Below are 21516 nucleotides of genomic sequence, written 5' to 3' on the forward strand. Positions count from 1 at the left end.
TTAAATAATATTAATGTAGTAAAAATTTCTGACGAATTCATAGACATCGATAACCACTCCAAGCAGTAGACTGACCAAACCTCACATTGCCTATAGCTGGCTAAAACAAGCGCAATTCCACGCACAACGTGAAGCAGACTGTGTTCAGACCAGTCCGGCCGCTAACTGGCGATATGCAGATTTGCAGACACCAGTGATAAATGATTCTGCTCTGCAGCTAATTTCGTGTGTCTCCTTGTGTGTTGTCCACTCATTAATTCATGGACCTGCCCTCCATTCAGATAGCAAACGAATGTGTCTGCAGAGACCAAGCAAGTATCCAGATTCTTAAACCTTGTTATGTTAACTATCTGTTGTTGCCAGGATACGAAATCGTGATAATACTAAAACTGACATAAGCAAATCGCTGTTAAGTTCATTTTATGTGCATTATTAATTACAATTGAACCTTAGAGTCAGTCTTATTATGTGGCGTTAACACAATCTATGTTAACTATATGTGGTTGCTAGGATACGAAATCGTGATAATACTAAAACTGACATAAGCAAATCTCTGTTAAGTTCATTTTATGTGCATTATTAATTACAATTGAACCTTAGAGTCAGTCTTGTTATGTGGCGTTAACACAATCTATGTTAACTATATGTGGTTGCTAGGATACGAAATCGTGATAATACTAAAACTGACATAAGCAAATCGCTGTTAAGTTCATTTTATGTGCATTATTAATTACAATTGAACCTTAGAGTCAGTCTTGTTATGTGGCGTTAACACAATCTATGTTAACTATATGTGGTTGCTAGGATACGAAATCGTGATAATACTAAAACTGACATAAGCGAATCGCTGTTAATTTCATTTTATGTGCATTATTAATTACAATTGAACCTTAGAGTCAGTCTTGTTATGTGGCGTTAACACAATCTATGTTAACTATATGTGGTTGCTAGGATACGAAATCGTGATAATACTAAAACTGACATAAGCAAATCGCTGTTAAGTTCATTTTATGTGCATTATTAATTACAATTGAACCTTAGAGTCAGTCTTGTTATGTGGCGTTAACACAATCTATGTTAACTATATGTGGTTACTAGGATACGAAATCGTGATAATACTAAAACTGACATAAGCAAATCGCTGTTAAGTTCATTTTATGTGCATTATTAATTACAATTGAACCTGAGAGTCAGTCTTGTTATGTGGCGTTAACACAATCTATGTTAACTATATGTGGTTGCTAGGATACGAAATCGTGATAATACTAAAACTGACATAAGCAAATCGCTGTTAAGTTCATTTTATGTGCATTATTAATTACAATTGAACCTTAGAGTCAGTCTTGTTATGTGGCGTTAACACAATCTATGTTAACTATATGTGGTTGCTAGGATACGGAATCGTGATAATACTAAAACTGACATAAGCAAATCGCTGTTAAGTTCATTTTATGTGCATTATTAATTACAATTGAACCTTAGAGTCAGTCTTGTTATGTGGCGTTAACACAATCTGTGTGGTTGCTAGGATACGGAAGCGTGCCGTGCTGGTAACTGAGGTAACAATGCTTGTATTTATAGCACGGGAAGTGCAGATAATGTATCTCTGATCACACAACTTAATTCAGGCCATGCACGAGGAGTGAGTGACTGAAGTGTAACTGGCAGGTGTAGAATGGACTAGAAGGCCTATGCCGGCTCGGAATTAGTTGAAAAAGGAAAATCTTTTCAATTTCAATGATGGGAAAGAATTTTCATCCTAGGAAAGTTGTTTTCCTTCCCGGAGTTCTCATTTGTGAGGCCCCTAACAAGCCTTCACCGCAAAACTCCGTCTAAGAAAGTAAGAGAGAGAAGTTAGTAAAAATCTCTCTAAAGTATTTTCCCGATTTTGTAAAAATGCGTCTTGGTTTTCCTCTTCCTTTGGTTTTTAAACCTCGATTCGAACTTACGAATTGTATTCTTTTGTCAAGGTAATTTACAGGCACTACTACAAATACGTTTTCGATTTTACAAACATATTTAATTTCATTAAACCATTATCACTTGAAACAACCGGCTTACAGCATCACTTTTATTGCCTGGAGATGGAAACGGAGTAAACACGCAACAATTTCATTGCAAGAAAAATCTGCGCTGTATGAGGGATACACCGGCACGTACAATATGTCATCTACAGCAGTTTCGGGAATGAAACTACAGAACTTACGCTGCATTGAATGTTATATTTTTGTTTCGGTTTACAAATGGACAGTATGAGTTTATGATGAGTAATTAATGATGAGCATGCAGTATACAGGGTGATCCGTTTGGGTATGGATAAAATAAAAACACCGTAAAACATATACTACTGAACTTTATTTGTTGAAACTTTGTGCATACAACACTGAAAGATGGGAGATTCCTCAGAGCTCAACATGACCCCCATTGCACACCCTGCACAACTCATAGCGGTGATGCAATTCAGCCCATGTCCGTTGTAACATAAGAGGGGTGATTTGTTGAAAAGCTTGAGTAATTTTTACTCTCAGATCATCAATGTTCCTGGGTTTCTGTTAATAGACAATGTCTTTAACAAAACCCCACACGAAGAAGTCAGGAGGGGTTAGATCTGGGGAGTTTGGGGACCAAGCCAAGAGATAGCTGCTTCTCGTACTGGGTTTCGCCTGCGACCTCCTGCATGTTTTTTTTAACACAGAACCTGTTTCTACAAATGTTCGATACCACAACATTATGGAATCGTATTTAGGTACATTATGCACACCATACTCACGTCGAAATTCCCTTTGAGCCCTTTTAACACTCTCAAATTTAGCATACTAAAGAACACATTGTGCCCGCTGTTGCTTTGTAGTAGTCATTTTAATCATTACGATTTTCATTTGTCCTTTCAGATTATGCATTGTTTGTTGTCATGGAAACTCCCATCTTTTAATCGTAATATAACCAGCAAGAAATTTTTCCTACTATCATAATAGCTTTATAATAATAAATTAATATTATCCATACCCAAACGGATCAGATTGTATATTTTTTCTTCATATGAAGCGACAAATTTCGAAATCTGTCCCAGCTTACAACAAAATTCAACTTATTTCACTGATATTCACTGTAAGTGTATCGCATGTTTCTATTATCATTCTAATATTGGATAACTTCCAACTATAAATAAAAAGAGTGGTTGCACAAATCTGTAGCTGCTTTCGATGCCGAGATATTACTGAGAGAATCTTCGCAGCAGCGGCTAATTTTATACACAACTTCGATAACCTCACGCGCGTGACTTTCAGCATTACAGCTATGGGACTCCTTTCTCTGTAATATTATAGCACCGTCGTTCTAAATATGTTACTTTAAAAATTGTAGCTGTATTCCCTTCATACCATTTTTTGCATTTATTACGTAATACAAAGTGCATCTCCTCTCCGATTTCATACATGAGGTCCTACGTCGAAAGATGCCAGTGAACTTAAAATTTTGTTTCACTAAGATATTATTATGTTCCAGTTTGTTAAAGCTCTTTAGGCCTACTTAACTGCACTTTATAATAATAATAATAATAATAATAATAATAATAATAATAATAATAATAATAGTAATAATAATAATAATAATGATAATGATTTATTTAACTTGGCAGAGATAAGGCCATACGGCCTTCTCTAACAATCAACCAAGAGTAAAATTGCGTTACAAAAAAGACTACAAATTTACAAAGTACACTACAATTTTACACACAAAACTGAATAAGATAATAATAATAAAATGTAAACAAGTAAGAAGAAATCAGACATAATATATAACATACAGAAAGAAAGGAAAAAGCATAATAAAATGTGAACAGCAGGTTAATGATAATAATAATAATAATAATAATAATAATAATATTAGTAATAAAATAGTGCAGTACAAAGCATACAATGAATACAATATTTTTAAGTACACACAGTAAGGAAAATTATGATTATATATAGCTCAACTTATCACATTATAGATATACCATTATCGGAAAATATGAAAACAGAAATATAAAATAAGTTAAATATCACTAGAACATAAAAAAATGTGAATACGTGGAAACATGCAATACAACTCTTGTCATAATAGTAAGTTAGTTTGGCAACTCGTCATAAGATAATTTTCTAACTTGGATTTGAAAGATTTCAATGTTCGGCAGCCCTTGACTTCAGGCGGCAGAGAGTTCCAGTGACGAGAGGTAGCAACAGTGAAAGATGAGGAATACAGAGATGATGTGTGAAGTGGAATTTCTAGCGTGTTATCGCGTTGTGTTCGAGTATTAATAGTATGATAGCGAGAGAGAGAGTATGAAAACGAGCGAATAAATAATAGATCATAGATTATTAGTGACATAAAAAGCACAGTACCCATTTTCAGTAGTCTTTATTTTGGCACAAACTGTACTGAAATATTTCAAGTAAAAATATAAGCGGTACTTGCTACAGAAATACGAAATATTTTGTGTGCGCAGAAGAACGAGGTTCATCTTAAAACAGTCGTGCTGTATCTGTCCTTTCCAACACAACGTGATATTTCAGGTACAAAGTGGTTATTTGTCTTGCTTTATAAATCATGCATTCGATGACGACATCCGGTGCTGAGCTATCAAGATAAGGTTTATGTTCCAGTTTGTTAAAACTCTTTAGGCCTACTTGACTGCACTTTATAGATTAGTAGTGACATAAAAAACACAGTATCCATTTTCAGTATCCTTTATTTTGGCACAAACTGTACTGAAATATTTCAAGTAAAAATATAAGCGGTACTTGCTACAGAAATAAATATTTTGTGTGCGCAGAAGAACGAGGTTCTTCTTAAAACAGTCGTACTGTATCTGTCCTTTCCAATACAACGTGATATTTCAGGTACAAAGTGGTTATTTGTCTTGCTTTATAAATCATGCATTCGATGACGACATCCGGTGCTGAGCTATCAAGATAAGGCGTCAGTGCTCTGGTTGGACAAACAGGTCCAGTCTCTATGCAAATGGGACGGAGCGGTGTGACAATTTCTCAAGACAGAGTCTCCAGGGCGCTGCATAACGAGTCAGGGTGGCATGGAGGGCGGCAAGCCCGTCCGGAGAGAATTTTTACCAGCAAGAAAGGAATCAGTATTATTGAATAGGCGGATTTTGAATTTTTAAGAACTTGATAAAGTCGTAAATAATTTATACAATACTCCAAACAAATCGTCATTGTGTGTGATATTTCATTAGTAATTATGTAATAATAATAATAATAATAATAATAATAATAATAATAATAATAATAATGAACTGGCCAATTTACACCATTATCTCCTGGCTTAGTTACCACTTACGAGGTTCAGACATGTCTTCGAACAATTGACTAAACAACAACCAATAATAATAATAATAATAATAATAATAACAATAATAATAATAACAATAACAATAATAACTCAATAATGGTATTCTGTTTTCTGGACTTAGCAACACTGAATTTGTACAGAAGTATCAAGTGTGGGTAATTTTTGGAAAGCTCTTAATGAGCACTATTCAAAAATGAAAAAAATATATTGGGTGTTCCATTTAAAATAAGAGAGTTGGAGTTACTTCCGGTTAAACCGGAAGTATAAAAGACTCGGTAATACCATTATTGAGTTCATAGTATATGGTTATCCCCACATACTAAGTTTCATGTCACTGAACCGTATGCTTCAAAAGTTATTTAGGTGGTGCGGGACTTTTAACTAACCCTGTACACTAATACTCATAACCAGATGTGAGCCCTGTAAGTGTATCCTACAAAGGCATTTCTTTGATTTTTATATGATTCTCTAACCCTTAATTAATAAAAAAATTTCCATTCCTATACATGCATTGAAGTTTCTTTTCTAATCAGTGCTTCCGATTTTACTACGATTTCTACCGTTTAACACCTGATTTTGGTATTCTACCACTACCGGACCAGTATTCTACAAGGCCGCAATTCTAGGGGTGTGTGAAATGTGACACGCACAACCTCGTATCTTGTACTTGCAATTATTAATGAGTATACCGGGTGGTTCAAAAGTGTCTGCCCAAACTGAAGGAGCTTATAGAGTGGTCGAAAAATAAAATTTGTCGAATAGAAACCTATAATCTCCAAAGTCACTCAAAACCCATAATCTCAGTACCTACATCTCGGATGTAATCATACTTTGCATCTTATTTTGCAACATGTTGTTCCAGAACTGTTAGAAAACGTGTCTCAATAGAAGTGGACACTACATAACGAAGCATCAAAACACTTTACCCTTGCTGTACGATACTTTATAAATCTATAATATCCTGGTCGTTGGATTGGAAGATCAGGTCCGATTCAATGACCAGCCCGTTCCCCTGATTTTATGTCTCTTGGATATATCTTCTGAGGTTATATTAGAAGTCTCGTTTACGCGATATCGATGGAAGAACCTCGGAAACATTTTCGTCCAGGATATGATGTGGTTCGGGAGGTGCCTGGATTATTTGAGAGAGAGAGAGAGAGATAACTAGAGTTTTGTTCAACGACGCAATGCCTCCACCGATTGTGGTCGTTGCTAGTTCGAACAACTTTTAGTGTAATACAAAATCAATTATTAATTTCGTTTAAACGTTGTCTAATACCTACATTTTTGCACAAATTAGCATTATTTAATCGATGACCCTCCAGGAATAAGGATGTAGCCAACAAACCCTCGTACTACCACTGTTTGAATATTGCGACGTAATACTTACAGACTTGACAACTGACCTTTCGAACAAGCTGCAGCGTGTGTACAATATGTGTGTCAGATTCATCAGCAATGCTCACAAATTTGACCACATTACACCCTCGTTCAAATCTTTATCCTGGCTGCAACTTAGTAACCGTAGATCACTTCATTCGCTGTCTCTTCTGTTTCGAGTTCTCCACACTTCTACTCCGAATTATCTTCGTTCCCGGTTTAACTACTTATCTTCCAATCACAATCTAAACACCAGGTCACAGGAGAGCCAAATCCTAGCAATTCCTGCCCATAGAACATCCCACTATTCATCCTCTTTCACTGTCTCCCCCGTGAATGGAATTCTCTACCTCAGAAGATTAGGGGCTGCCAGACAATAACCACTTTCAAGAAAAGGCTAAATGATTTCTTACGGGCGCAGTCAAATTGAAGTTATAATTGTGATCGAGTTTAATAATTTAATTTAATTTAGGTATGACTATTATTATTATTATTATTATTATTATTATTAATATTCTTTTGAGACGATTAGCTAAGTACGTAGATGAAATTATTGGGGATCATCAGTGTGGTTTTAGGCGTAATAGATCGACTATTGATCAGATTTTTTGTATTCGACAGGTAATGGAGAAAAAATGGGAGTATAAGGGTACAGTACATCAGTTATTCATAGATTTCAAAAAGGCATATGACTCGGTTAAGAGGGAAGTATTATATGATATTCTTATTGAATTTGGTATTCCCAAGAAACTAGTTCGATTAATTAAAATGTGTCTCAGTGAAACATACGGCAGAGTCCGTATAGGTCAGTTTCTATCTGATGCTTTTCCAATTCACTGCGGGCTAAAGCAGGGAGATGCACTATCACCTGTACTTTTTAACTTCGCTTTAGAATATGCCATTAGGAAAGTTCAGGATAACAGGCAGGGTTTGGAATTGAACGGGTTACATCAGCTTCTTGTCTATGCGGATGACGTGAATATGTTAGGAGAAAATCCACAAACGATTAGGAAAAACACGGGAATTTTACATGAAGCAAGTAAAGCGATCGGTTTGGAAGTAAAGACAAAGTATATGATTATGTCTCGTGACCATAATATTGTACGAAATGGTAATATAAAAATTGGAGATTTATCCTTCGAAGGGGTGGAAAAATTCAAATACTTGGAGCAACAGTAACAAATATAAATGACACTCGGGAGGAAATTAAACGCAGAATAAATATGGGAAATGCCTGTTATTATTCGGTTGAGAAGCTTTTATCATCCTGTCTACTGTCAAAAAATCTGAAAATTAGAATTTATAAAACAGTTATATTACCGGTTGTTCTGTATGGTTGTGAAAATTGGACTCTCACTCTGAGAGAGGAACGTACGTTAAGGGTGTTTGAGAATAAGGTGCTTAGGAAAATATTTGGGGCTAAGCGGGATGAAATTACAGGAGAATGGAGAAAGTTACACAACGCAGAGCTGCACGCATTGTATTCTTCACCTGACATAATTAGGAACATTAAATCCAGACGTTTGAGATGGGCAGGGCATGTAGCACGTATGGGTGAATCCAGAAATGCATATAGAGTGTTAGTTGGGAGACCGGAGGGAAAAAGATCTTTGGGGAGGCCGAGACGTAGATGGGAGGATAATATTAAAATGGATTTGAGGGAGGTGGGATATGATGATAGAGAATGGATTAATCTTGCTCAGGATAGGGACCGATGGGGGGCTTATGTGAGGGCGGCAATGAACCTCCGGGTTCCTTAAAAGCCAGTAAATATTATTATTATTATTATTATTATTATTATTATTATTATTATTATTATTATTATTATTATTATATTAAAAACTTAAATTCATAAGAAGAAAGGTAAATAATTTCAGTGTATATTTCGTTAGGCCTATATGTACTAGCAGAACCATTTGACTAATCAAGGATACAAGTTTATTGAACTATTGGATGGAATAATTCGTGGTGATAAAGGAATGCCGAGAATGCTTTATTCCACCTAATTCACTTCAATAAAATTTGATGTTACGTCCTTTTTCCGGAGACGTTTTCAATTGCTCATTGCACCTTTAAAGAAGCACTAGAAAAGAATGCGTTCAGTTGATAAATATGAAATAAACTCTATTTTTAATAACCCATTCTTTCCCCTATACCAAATCTTGCCTCATCACCTCTACATGCGTTGAAACTTCAAGTGAAATATCGCAAAAATATATAATTCATTATAAATATAGAATATGAGTTATTGCATTTATCAATCCATATTTCGAGTGTCTTCCTCCTTGTTCATCGTATTACATAATAGCCTATCCCGGGGTCGACGTCATCGTATCTGCCTATGTGAAGCATACGTCAGCCACAGGCGCCATCCTACCTGCCCGCCCGACATATCCGTGGCGCTCGGACGACCCGCATGTGGCCATTACCCGAGCAGCGTGACTCACGGTGACGCAAACAAATGACTGTCGTAAAAAAAGGAACGACGACATGGATATAAATGGCTTTATTTGTACATGATAATGAAAATGGAGAAGTGCAGTTCACACACTGCTGCCAGTGAATCATATCGCAACGAGGGCGTCTGGAAAGCAATACAACGTCATTAACCGTCGCCATTTTGTAATATTCTTAAATAAAAGCTATTATTCATTTGCTAAAATGTACATTATTCCCTGATAAATTGACTCGTAGATACTGAATATGAACAAAATCCGTCCAATAGTTTAGTAGAAATCGCTGTACACAGACAGACTAGTACTAAAATTATTATATTTCATGTACATCATTCCCTGATAAATTGACTCGTAGATACTGAATATGAACAAAATCCGGCTAATAGTTTAGTAGAAATCGCTGTACACAGACAGACTAGTACTAAAATTATTATATGTCATGTACATCATTCCCTGATAAATTGACTCGTAGATACTGAATATGAACAAAATCCTTCCAATAGTTTAGTAGAAATCGCTGTACACAGACAGACTAGTACTAAAATTATTATATTTCATGTACATCATTCCCTGATAAATTGACTCCTAGATATTGAATATGAACAAAATCCGTCCAATAGTTTAGTAGAAATCGCTGTACACAGACAGACTAGTACTAAAATTATTATATTTCATGTACATCATTCCCTGATAAATTGACTCGTAGATACTGAATATGCACAAAATCCGTCCAATAGTTTAGTAGAAATAGCTGTACACAGACAGACTAGTACTAAAATTGTTATATTTCATGTACATCATTCCCTGATAAATTGACTCGTCGTAGATACTGAATATGAACAAAATCCGTCCAATAGTTTAGTAGAAATCGCTGTACACAGACAGACTAGTACTAAAATTATTATATTTCATGTACATCATTCCCTGATAAATTGACTCGTAGATACTGAATATGAACAAAATCCGTCCAATAGTTTAGTAGAAATCGCTGTACACAGACAGACTAGTACTAAAATTATTATATTTCATGTAGCTACATCATTCCCTGATAAATTGACTCGTAGATACTGAATATGAACAAAATCCGTCCAATAGTTCAGTAGAAATCGCTGTACACAGACAGACTAGTACTAAAATTATTATATTTCATGTAGCTACATCATTCCCTGATAAATTCACTCGTAGATACTGAATATGAACAAAATCCGTCCAATAGTTTAGTAGAAATCGCTGTACACAGACAGACTAGTACTAAAATTATTATATTTCATGTAGCTACATCATTCCCTGATAAATTGACTCGTAGATACTGAATATGAACAAAATCCGTCCAATAGTTCAGTAGAAATCGCTGTACACAGACAGACTAGTACTAAAATTATTATATTTCATGTAGCTACATCATTCCTTGATAAATTCACTCGTAGATACTAAATACGAACAAAATCCGTCCAATAGTTTAGTAGAAATCGCTGTACACAGACAGACTAGTACTAAAATTATTATATTTCATGTACATCATTCCCTGATAGATTGACTCGTAGATACTAAATACGAACAAAATCCGTCCAATAGTTTAGTAGAAATCGCTGTACACAGACAGACTAGAACTAAAATTATTATATTTCATGTACATCATTCCCTGATAAATTGACTCATAGATACTGAATATGAACAAAATCCGTCCAATAGTTTAGTAGAAATCGCTGTACACAGACAGACTAGTACTAAAATTATTATATTTCATGTACATCATTCCCTGATAGATTGACTCGTAGATACTGAATATGAACAAAATCCGTCCAATAGTTTAGTAGAAATCGCTGTACACAGACAGACTAGAACTAAAATTATTATATTTCATGTACATCATTCCCTGATAGATTGACTCGTAGATACTAAATACGAACAAAATCCGTCCAATAGTTTAGTAGAAATCGCTGTACACAGACAGACTAGAACTAAAATTATTATATTTCATGTACATCATTCCCTGATAAATTGACTCATAGATACTGAATATGAACAAAATCCGTCCAATAGTTTAGTAGAAATCGCTGTACACAGACAGACTAGTACTAAAATTATTATATTTCATGTACATCATTCCCTGATAGATTGACTCGTAGATACTAAATACGAACAAAATCCGTCCAATAGTTTAGTAGAAATCGCTGTACACAGACAGACTAGAACTAAAATTATTATATTTCATGTACATCATTCCCTGATAAATTGACTCATAGATACTGAATATGAACAAAATCCGTCCAATAGTTTAGTAGAAATCGCTGTACACAGACAGACTAGTACTAAAATTATTATATTTCATGTACATCATTCCCTGATAGATTGACTCGTAGATACTGAATATGAACAAAATCCGTCCAATAGTTTAGTAGAAATCGCTGTACACAGACAGACTAGAACTAAAATTATTATATTTCATGTACATCATTCCCTGATAGATTGACTCGTAGATACTAAATACGAACAAAATCCGTCCAATAGTTTAGTAGAAATCGCTGTACACAGACAGACTAGTACTAAAATTATTATATTTCATGTACATCATTCCCTGATAGATTGACTCGTAGATACTAAATACGAACAAAATCCGTCCAATAGTTTAGTAGAAATCGCTGTACACAGACAGACTAGTACTAAAATTATTATATTTCATGTACATCATTCCCTGATAGATTGACTCGTAGATACTAAATACGAACAAAATCCGTCCAATAGTTTAGTAGAAATCGCTGTACACAGACAGACTAGAACTAAAATTATTATATTTCATGTACATCATTCCCTGATAAATTGACTCATAGATACTGAATATGAACAAAATCCGTCCAATAGTTTAGTAGAAATCGCTGTACACAGACAGACTAGTACTAAAATTATTATATTTCATGTACATCATTCCCTGATAGATTGACTCGTAGATACTGAATACGAACAAAATCCGTCCAATAGTTTAGTAGAAATCGCTGTACACAGACAGACTAGAACTAAAATTATTATATTTCATGTACATCATTCCCTGATAGATTGACTCGTAGATACTAAATACGAACAAAATCCGTCCAATAGTTTAGTAGAAATCGCAGTACACAGACAGACTAGTACTAAAATTATTATATTTCATGTACATCATTCCCTGATAGATTGACTCGTAGATACTAAATACGAACAAAATCCGTCCAATAGTTTAGTAGAAATCGCTGTACACAGACAGACTAGTACTAAAATTATTATATTTCATGTACATCATTCCCTGATAAATTGACTCGTAGATACTGAATATGAACAAAATCCGTCCAATAGTTTAGTAGAAATCGCTGTACACAGACAGACTAGTACTAAAATTATTATATTTCATGTACATCATTCCCTGATAGATTGACTCGTAGATACTAAATACGAACAAAATCCGTCCAATAGTTTAGTAGAAATCGCTGTACACAGACAGACTAGTACTAAAATTATTATATTTCATGTACATCATTCCCTGATAAATTGACTCGTAGATACTGAATATGAACAAAATCCGTCCAATAGTTTAGTAGAAATCGCTGTACACAGACAGACTAGTACTAAAATTATTATATTTCATGTACATCATTCCCTGATAAATTGACTCGTAGATACTGAATATGAACAAAATCCGTCCAATAGTTTAGTAGAAATCGCTGTACACAGACAGACTAGTACTAAAATGAAGTGAAGATGCAAACTATTTGAATGTTTCTGCATTTAAATTTATGTAGTCATAAAATCAAAGATAGGATGTATGTGTGTCCCTTGTACTTCGAATGTGAAGTTTTTCTAAACCAGCTTACAAGCGTAGACATTCCTGCTTTTCTGAAGGTATAACACACACACAAAAGAATATTGAAACTTTTGAAGTAGCTTCACCTTTCAAAGAGATGATGTTGATGTATTTATTTATCTTTTGCTTTTGGCATATAATTACGACAACAATTACGAAAGAAAAGCGTTCGACAAGGATGGAAAAGTGAATCACTGGGGCGTGCGGACCATAAATTGCAAACTTCTCCTTTTAGAGTTCTCTGGATTTGCCTCGATCCCAGAACTCCGCAGAGTTCAAAGCCCTACCGCACACCTAGACGTAGAAGCTGTTAACAATAACAGATAAATTGTTGTTTGTAACAGGGGGCGGGATCCGACCGAGACATACATCAGCGAAATGCGAAGGAGTGGCGGTTGTCTTATAGGTGCCGCGGCGTAACTTTACGCTTGAGGTTAGAGGAAGGATTCATGAATGTTATGGAGCAATCACAGTGAACTTGCAGACATTCAGTAAAAGTTGCAGTTTATTACAAAGACGAGTGTCGCTTTGTTTTGATGTAATTTTCGTAGTTTCACCCCAAAAAGTTGTGAATATGTAACAACACATACAATACTTCAAGAAAACAAGTTAGTGTGAAGGGAAGAAGATGGTGAAATTTCACGTTTTCTTCGTATTTGATGCACAATTTTCATTTGTTTTTAATGTAGGAACTATGACTGGTGCAACGACTTAAATTCGAGATAAAATTAAAACAAAAAACAAAAATATGGCCTAGAATTTGAAACAAAAATATTAGGATTCAATATTTCACCACATTCCATATACTTTTGTCATTTTGAGGAATAAATTCAAAATTTCTATAACGAATTTTGGAGGGAGACGTACCGGTATACAGTAATTTATTATATTTATATTTATATTTAAGTCAGTTTAAAGAGTAAATTCAAATTTTCTATGACAAATTAAAAAAAATATCACAATAAAGTTACTCAATAAATTGGATGCACGTCATCGATTTTTTAAAGATGCATTCAAAATCTCTTTGGCATTTTACTCCTAAAAACATGTTCTTTAAAATGTCTGGAGCAAAGTTTTGATACTGGCTTCCAAAAGTTTAAGATACCCGAATGATACATTCATAAAAATATGGAGGCACATTTTTTAAATACAGCGAAATAACTAATTTCTATTACAGAGAAAAGTTTTCTAATAGCTTAAAGGATGTGTGTACCAAATATCAAGCACGTAGCATTAATAGATTCGAAGATATACAGGGTGTATCAAAACATGTTGGGAAACTCGGAGGAATTGATAGAGAACCTATAGACTTCAAATTAGTGGGTTTTAAATTAAATTTACACGAAAACCGTCCACGCTATTGAAATACGCCAAAGGGATAAATTATATATTATTTTTTATTATATTTTCTATCGATATGTTCCTTTGCAATAGCTACCGAACAAAAGGGTGTCAAACATTTGGGAAAAACATTTTTTGTTACAACATGAACTATTCACTCTGAAAATCTGAAGGATTATTTCAATACCACTCTGTACGTGGATTAGAGTGATACATTGATGGATTTATTATAAAATATTATCCCTATTATTCCTCTGGCACTAATGATAAAACAGATGCAAATTTTCTGTTCGTACTGTGGGATTTGGTGCTGTATTACAGGTATTTTGCAAACGAATTGTATTTTTATTATTCGAAAGGCCGTTTACATGAAACCACAAAGGTTTAAAATGTAATGACGTGATGTATTTGGTACATCCATACATCTTACATAACAGCAATGCAATATGCGACATCAAGTTTCCCATTGTTGCTAGTATACACAGCAGAACTGGGACATTATTCCAAATAGCGCTGTAGTCTTATGATGAGTCTTGAGTAACGAAGTTATCAGTGTAAAGTTATTGTGCAGCAACTATAAGAAGACTTCTAGATTTTTCTTGTCCGGTTACGGATGTGAACCGAGTGCCTCGCCAGAGGACAGGTTGCTGCAGGCTCCGATACACCCGCGTCGTGGGAAGCCTCCTTGGGTGTCTTTGTAATCATGTAATGGCATTTTTATGTAGCGGGTTCTGGGTTCATAACCGGAGTAATTATTCCGACCAGTCCAGAAGCTTAACGAGTTCACAGCCCTCATAAAGTCCTGCAGGGCTGTCTGGGACGCAAATAATTCTCGTTTCTTTTTTTTTTTTTACTTGGTTATTTAACGACGATGTATCAATTACTGGGTTATTTAGCGTCGATGGGATTGGTGAGAGCGAGATAGTATTTGTCGAGATGAGACCGAGGATTAAAATAACATTCACCTTACGGTTGGGGAAAACCTCGGAAAAAAACAACCAGATTGATAATCAGGCTAAGCGGGAATCGAACCCGCGCAATTCCGGATCGCCAGGCAAGCGCCTTAGCGACTGAGCTACGTCGGTGGCTTCTCTCTTCTTGCACCCTCTTCAGTTCTTCTCTGCCCTGCAATTCCATATACTCCGTTTCTTCGCTTATTTCTCTTGTCCTGTCTCTAGTCCGTAATCAATATATCTCCTGTTTTCACATCACTCTTTTGTAGTGATTTTTTTTTTTTTTTGCTGTTCTGGTTTTCTCTTTGTTTTTATTATTTATTTCTGCCTTCATTTTTCTTCCAATTCTTTTATTTTATCTTCTTCCTCTTTTGTTTTCTGTTTTCTACTTCATTTAAATCCTATCTTTAGCCTTTCTTCGTTCTTTTCTGTATCTCTTTATATTTATCTTCCTTCGTATGTATGTATGTATGTATGTATTGTAATGTAATGTAATGTAATGTAATGCATGTATGTATGTATGTATTGTAATGTAATGTTATGTATGTATGTATTGTAATGTAATGTATGTATGTATATATGTATGTATTGTAATGTAATGTATGTATTGTATTGTATTGTATTGTAATGTTATGTATGTATGTGTGTATTGTAATGTAATGTAATGTATGTATGTTTGTATGTATTGTATTGTAATGTAATGTAATGCATGTATGTATGTATGTACGTATGTATGTACGTATTGTAATGTAATGTAATGTATGTATGTATGTATGTATGTATGTATTGTATTGTATTGTAATGTAATGTAATGCATGTATGTATTGTAATGTAATGTAATGGTTGTATGTATGTATTGTATTGTTTTGTATTGTAATGTAATGTATGTATGTATTGTAATTTAATGTAATGTATGTATGTATTGTATTGTATTGTAATGTAATGTATGTATCTATGTATGTATGTGTAGTATTGTATGTGTGTATGTATGTATGTATGTATGTATGTATGTATGTATGTATGTATGTATGTATGTATGTATGTATTGTATGTATGTATGTACGTACGTATGTATGTATGCATGTATCTATGTATGTACGTATGTATGTATTGTATGTATGTACGTACGTACGTACGTATGTATGTATGTATCTATGTTTGTATGTCATTTTTTGTATTAGATTTAATTTAAAAATTTTTATTTTCTTTCTCCTTCAACTTTATCTTTTTCATTTCCACACAATTACCCTCCTTTTCCTCCTCATTCTTTTATTATTTTTTACTTCACTCGTTCTTTATCTATTTTGAGGTATACTATAGTCGCGACGCTGTTATTCCCGGCGTGACTCCTCCTCTTTGCTTACGTCTTAGGAAGTGAAGGTTCTATAAAGTCTGGGTACGTAGTATCGTTCGCCATTTTTGCTCTTTCATTGCCGAGCTACCATACGAGGGATCTATTTGCTACAACGTTAAACATTATCATGTCGTAGCCCCTATGATAATAAATCAAACGCAATGTAATTCAGCAAATAATTGAGCGGCAAATAACGTCCCTGTGTGCTTTCTGCGAGCGCCAACGAAAGAGCTAAAATGGCGGGCGATTATATTAAGTATTTATCGAGCCTTAAGAAATGAATAACGTCTTCGTAAGCGAATCATAAGACGCACACGTTTAAATGTAGCCGATCTCCAACGCGATTGGCTGCCGGAAATTAGAGCGACGGGACTATAGTACATTGTTGCATGATCGCACTTCCTTCCTCTACTCAGAACCGTTCTCTTGCACTGTTAGCTACAGCTCCATTTCCTCTTCTGCTCGATGCGCTGTTGCCAACCCACGGAGACTTTCAGCCTAATTTTCTGATTAACAATGAACTTAATTACAAAATGCATAATAGGTTTTTATTTCTGTTAATGCATTCTATTGCCCCCTCCCATTTGCATAAGTTGTGTCACTCCCATCCTTTTTAAGCTATAGTCCACACCTGTGGAGTAACGGTCAGCGCGTCTGGCCGGGAAACCAGGTGGCCCGGGTTCGATTCCCGGTTGCGGCAAGTTACCTCGTTGAGGTTTTTTCCGGGGTTTTCCCTCAACCCAATATGAACAAATTCTGGGCAACTTCCGGTGCTGGACCCCGAACTCATTTCACCGGTATTATCACCTTCGTCTCATTCAGAAGCTAAATAACCTAAGACGTTGATAAAGCGTCGTAAAAATATTATAAACTAGCCGTACCCGTGCGCTCCGCTGCACCCGTTAGAAATAAATATAAAGTAATTACATAATTAAAATAGGACGTTTGATCCAGGGAACATTCGTGTTTGATAGAAGGATAAATCGTTTAATATGTTACTTAATTTAAATTGTATTTAAATAATTAAAATGCGATCATTTTGTTCCAGGGAGCAATCATTTGGTGCAATGACAATTCCTTTAACATGTTTCTTAATTGTTATTACATACAACCATAGTTTAATGAAGGTTGACAATCATTTAGTTTTAATGTGTATACTGTATATTACTGTAGTAACACTGTAGAATTATGTCCATCTAGAGAAACTACACTTTCGAATAGTGAAATAGTAATTAAACAATTAAGTAGCTTCCGATATTACTTCATACAAACACAGAAACATTCTATGTAGGCTATGTTTAATATATTTCGATTGTTGTTGTCCAAGGCCCCTTATAGACGAAGTCATTTGTTTTTATTTCAGTACAGCGCCTTAGATGGCACTGTTACTGTAATTTTAAAACTAATTTATCTCATTAAATATTAGTCTTATCAACATTTTGTATAGAATAAAACTTATCGGAAATTATTTTTAAAGAAACTTTTGTTATGTAATTTTTTCACGAAAATCAATAATAAGGGAGATATTTCGATCTATTTAATTCCGGCTCCCTTGTAACCCCCCCCCCTTTTAAATAATGTATTTTGAATGCCATATAGCCTAAAATCTAAGTTACAACGAACTTAATTTATATTCCAATTTTCATATAAATCGGTTCAGCCATTATCGCGTGAAAAGGTAAGAAACATCCAGACAGACAGACAGACAGACATACAAACAAAAATTTCAAAAAAGCGATTTTCGGTTTCAGGATGGTTAATTATACATGTTAAAACCAATTATTTTTGGAAAATCGAAAATTACCAGAAAAACTTCGGCTACAGATTTATTATTAGTATAGATTTCACAGAATTCTTCACTAACTCCATCATCCTTTCCGTAAACCGTTGCACAAACTTCTCAGCGGTCATGCAAGCAGGCTCTATGTGCCGCACAATGGGTTTCTGCAGTGCACTGGGTTGCCATGGCGCCAGTATAATTGCTGGTTTTCTCTTAAAAAAGACGAGCAGAAAAAATAGCAGTCAGCGTGCGGCGAGTTCACACAGGTGTGCGCATATCGTGGGACGCATCGTGCTCTGGAAATTCAAATTTGATACCAGCCGGACATCCGCTCTTTTATTTACAGTCGTCGGAGGGGGGAGAGGGGAAACGGGTTCACACGCGAACCGAAAATTATCTGTGTTATGCATACAGTGTGACCACACGGCCGAGCAGACGCTAATGGGGTTTAAATTGTTGGCTGAGCAACGAGAGAACATGCGGCGGTTATAAAACAAATGAAACCGTCATTGCGGCAATTCTAGATTCACGGAAGATAGGCGTGAAAATTCTGCAAGACCAGAAGCTTGTAGGGAGAAAATATGAAGACACGTCAGGCGTGACAACAATATTTCCTGTCTCCACAACGAGTTGTTAACAGGGAAACGAAGGAACAAGACCGACTCTAAGGTTCAATTGTAATTAATAATGCACATAAAATGAACTTAACAGCGATTCGCTTATGTCAGTTTTAGCATTATCACGATTTCGTATCCTAGCAACCATATATAATTAACATAGATTGTGTTAACGCCACATAACAAGACTGACTCTAAGGTTCAATTGTAATTAATAATGCATATAAAATGAACTTAACAGCGATTCGCTTATGTCAGTTTCAGTATTATCACGATTTCGTATCCTAGCAACCACATATAGTTAACATAGATTGTGTTAACGCCACATAACAAGACTGACTCTAAGGTTCAATTGTAATTAATAATGCACATAAAATGAATTTAACAGCGATTTGCTTATGTCAGTTTTAGTATTAACACGATTTCGTATCCTAGCAACCGCATATAGTTAACATAGATTGTGTTAACGCCACATAACAAGAGTGACTCTAAGGTTCAATTGTAATTAATAATGCACATAAAATGAACTTAACAGCGATTTGCTTATGTCAGTTTTAGTATTAACACGATTTCGTATCCTAGCAACCGCATATAGTTAACATAGATTGTGTTAACGCCACATAACAAGACTGACTCTAAGGTTCAATTGTAATTAATAATGCACATAAAATGAACTTTAACAGCGATTTGCTTATGTCAGTTTTAGTATTAACACGATTTCGTATCCTAGCAACCGCATATAGTTAACATAGATTGTGTTAACGCCACATAACAAGACTGACTCTAAGGTTCAATTGTAATTAATAATGCACATAAAATGAACTTAACAGCGATTTGCTTATGTCAGTTGTAGTATTATCACGATTTCGTATCCTAGCAACCACATATAGTTAACATAGATTGTGTTAACGCCACATAACAAGACTGACTCTAAGGTTCAATTGTAATTAATAATGCACATAAAATGAACTTAACAGCGATTTGCTTATGTCAGTTTTAGTATTATCACTATTTCGTATCCTAGCAACCACATATAGTTAACATAGATTGTGTTAACGCCACATAACAAGACTGACTCTAAGGTTCAATTGTAATTAATAATGCACATAAAATGAACTTAACAGCGATTTGCTTATGTCAGTTTTAGTATTATCACGATTTCGTATCCTAGCAACCACATATAGTTAACATAGATTGTGTCAGTCATGTAAGAAGACTGACAAGTGAGTGTCGCTGCGGAAGCAATGTAAATAGCCTCGCCGTCACTCAGATGTCTGTCTTCTGTCGCGTCACCTGGCCCTATGAAGCAGCTCTTGGGTATGTGGGTTACTGAACCTTCATATTATCTTTTCGACTTCCCTCTGATGTAACTCATGTAAACATATCCCACAGAACAATAGGATACAGGTCATGCTGTTGTAGGTTAATAATCTATGTTGCATTTGAGTTCAATTTAATTTTTTGTGTTCTGCTTCTCTCAACTTCGTCATTTTTCTTGTAGATTGTTCAGATCTTGTCCTTGTTTGATAAAAAAAAACACACTTGAGCGTAATAAAAAACGTTTCCCAATAGTTTCTTGTATTCTAATTCAGATTCATAGATAATAGTTCTGGTCTTGGTAATTTGTGATTTAATAATTTAACCTCAGCAAATATTTTTTTTTCCACGATTTACTAATTTTATGAATCATTTAAATTATAATATTATGTGAATGAATAGGACAAGGCAAAATTTTATGGGTCTATTATTTTGAGTGTTTATTTTAATATTTAAGGATCCTATTTTAGCAGTCTAACATATATTTTTAGTGCATTAAAAACCAAAATTTACCATTAACTTACTTTTTAAATTACGAAAGGTTAATTTCTTTTAGAATCTGAAACCTTACCATTTTATTTGTGTGCAGTATACAGGGTGGATTATAACCACTGTACCAAAATGAAACTGGTAATATATCATGAGGAGGGGTTTGAAAAATATAAACAAGTTTTTCTCCGACATTCACCGTTTTAGAGAGAATCGTTATGATTCCATGAAGCATTTGGCAACATCACAGCTACTGTAATAACTCTAAGCAAGCACGGCCTACACTCCTTACCTTCCCCTCCCCCTCTGCTGTACTCAGTCTGCAACACGCTAGGTTGCAAGATTTATTTCAACGATTTTCGCTATTATTCAATTTCAGTTCATGGATAAACGGTTTAATTTGAAAAAGAAAAAATATTCAAGACATTAACTGTTCAGATTATTTTTATCTATCTCCTTGTAGCCTATAGCAATCAGTAATTTCTCTAGGACCATTACCGCAATAGAGCGCTGCAAACATTGGGCAAAGACTTATTTTTTTTTCCTGCTTAACGATGTTTCATCAAAGGAAAACTGTAATAAAAGTGTTGTTACATTTAACATGTACAATTACCTCTTAAATTTTGCTGCAGAGATTATCAATCACCC

This window comes from Periplaneta americana, chromosome 6, assembly GCF_040183065.1.
Source record: "Periplaneta americana isolate PAMFEO1 chromosome 6, P.americana_PAMFEO1_priV1, whole genome shotgun sequence".
NCBI lineage: Eukaryota > Metazoa > Arthropoda > Insecta > Blattodea > Blattidae > Periplaneta > Periplaneta americana.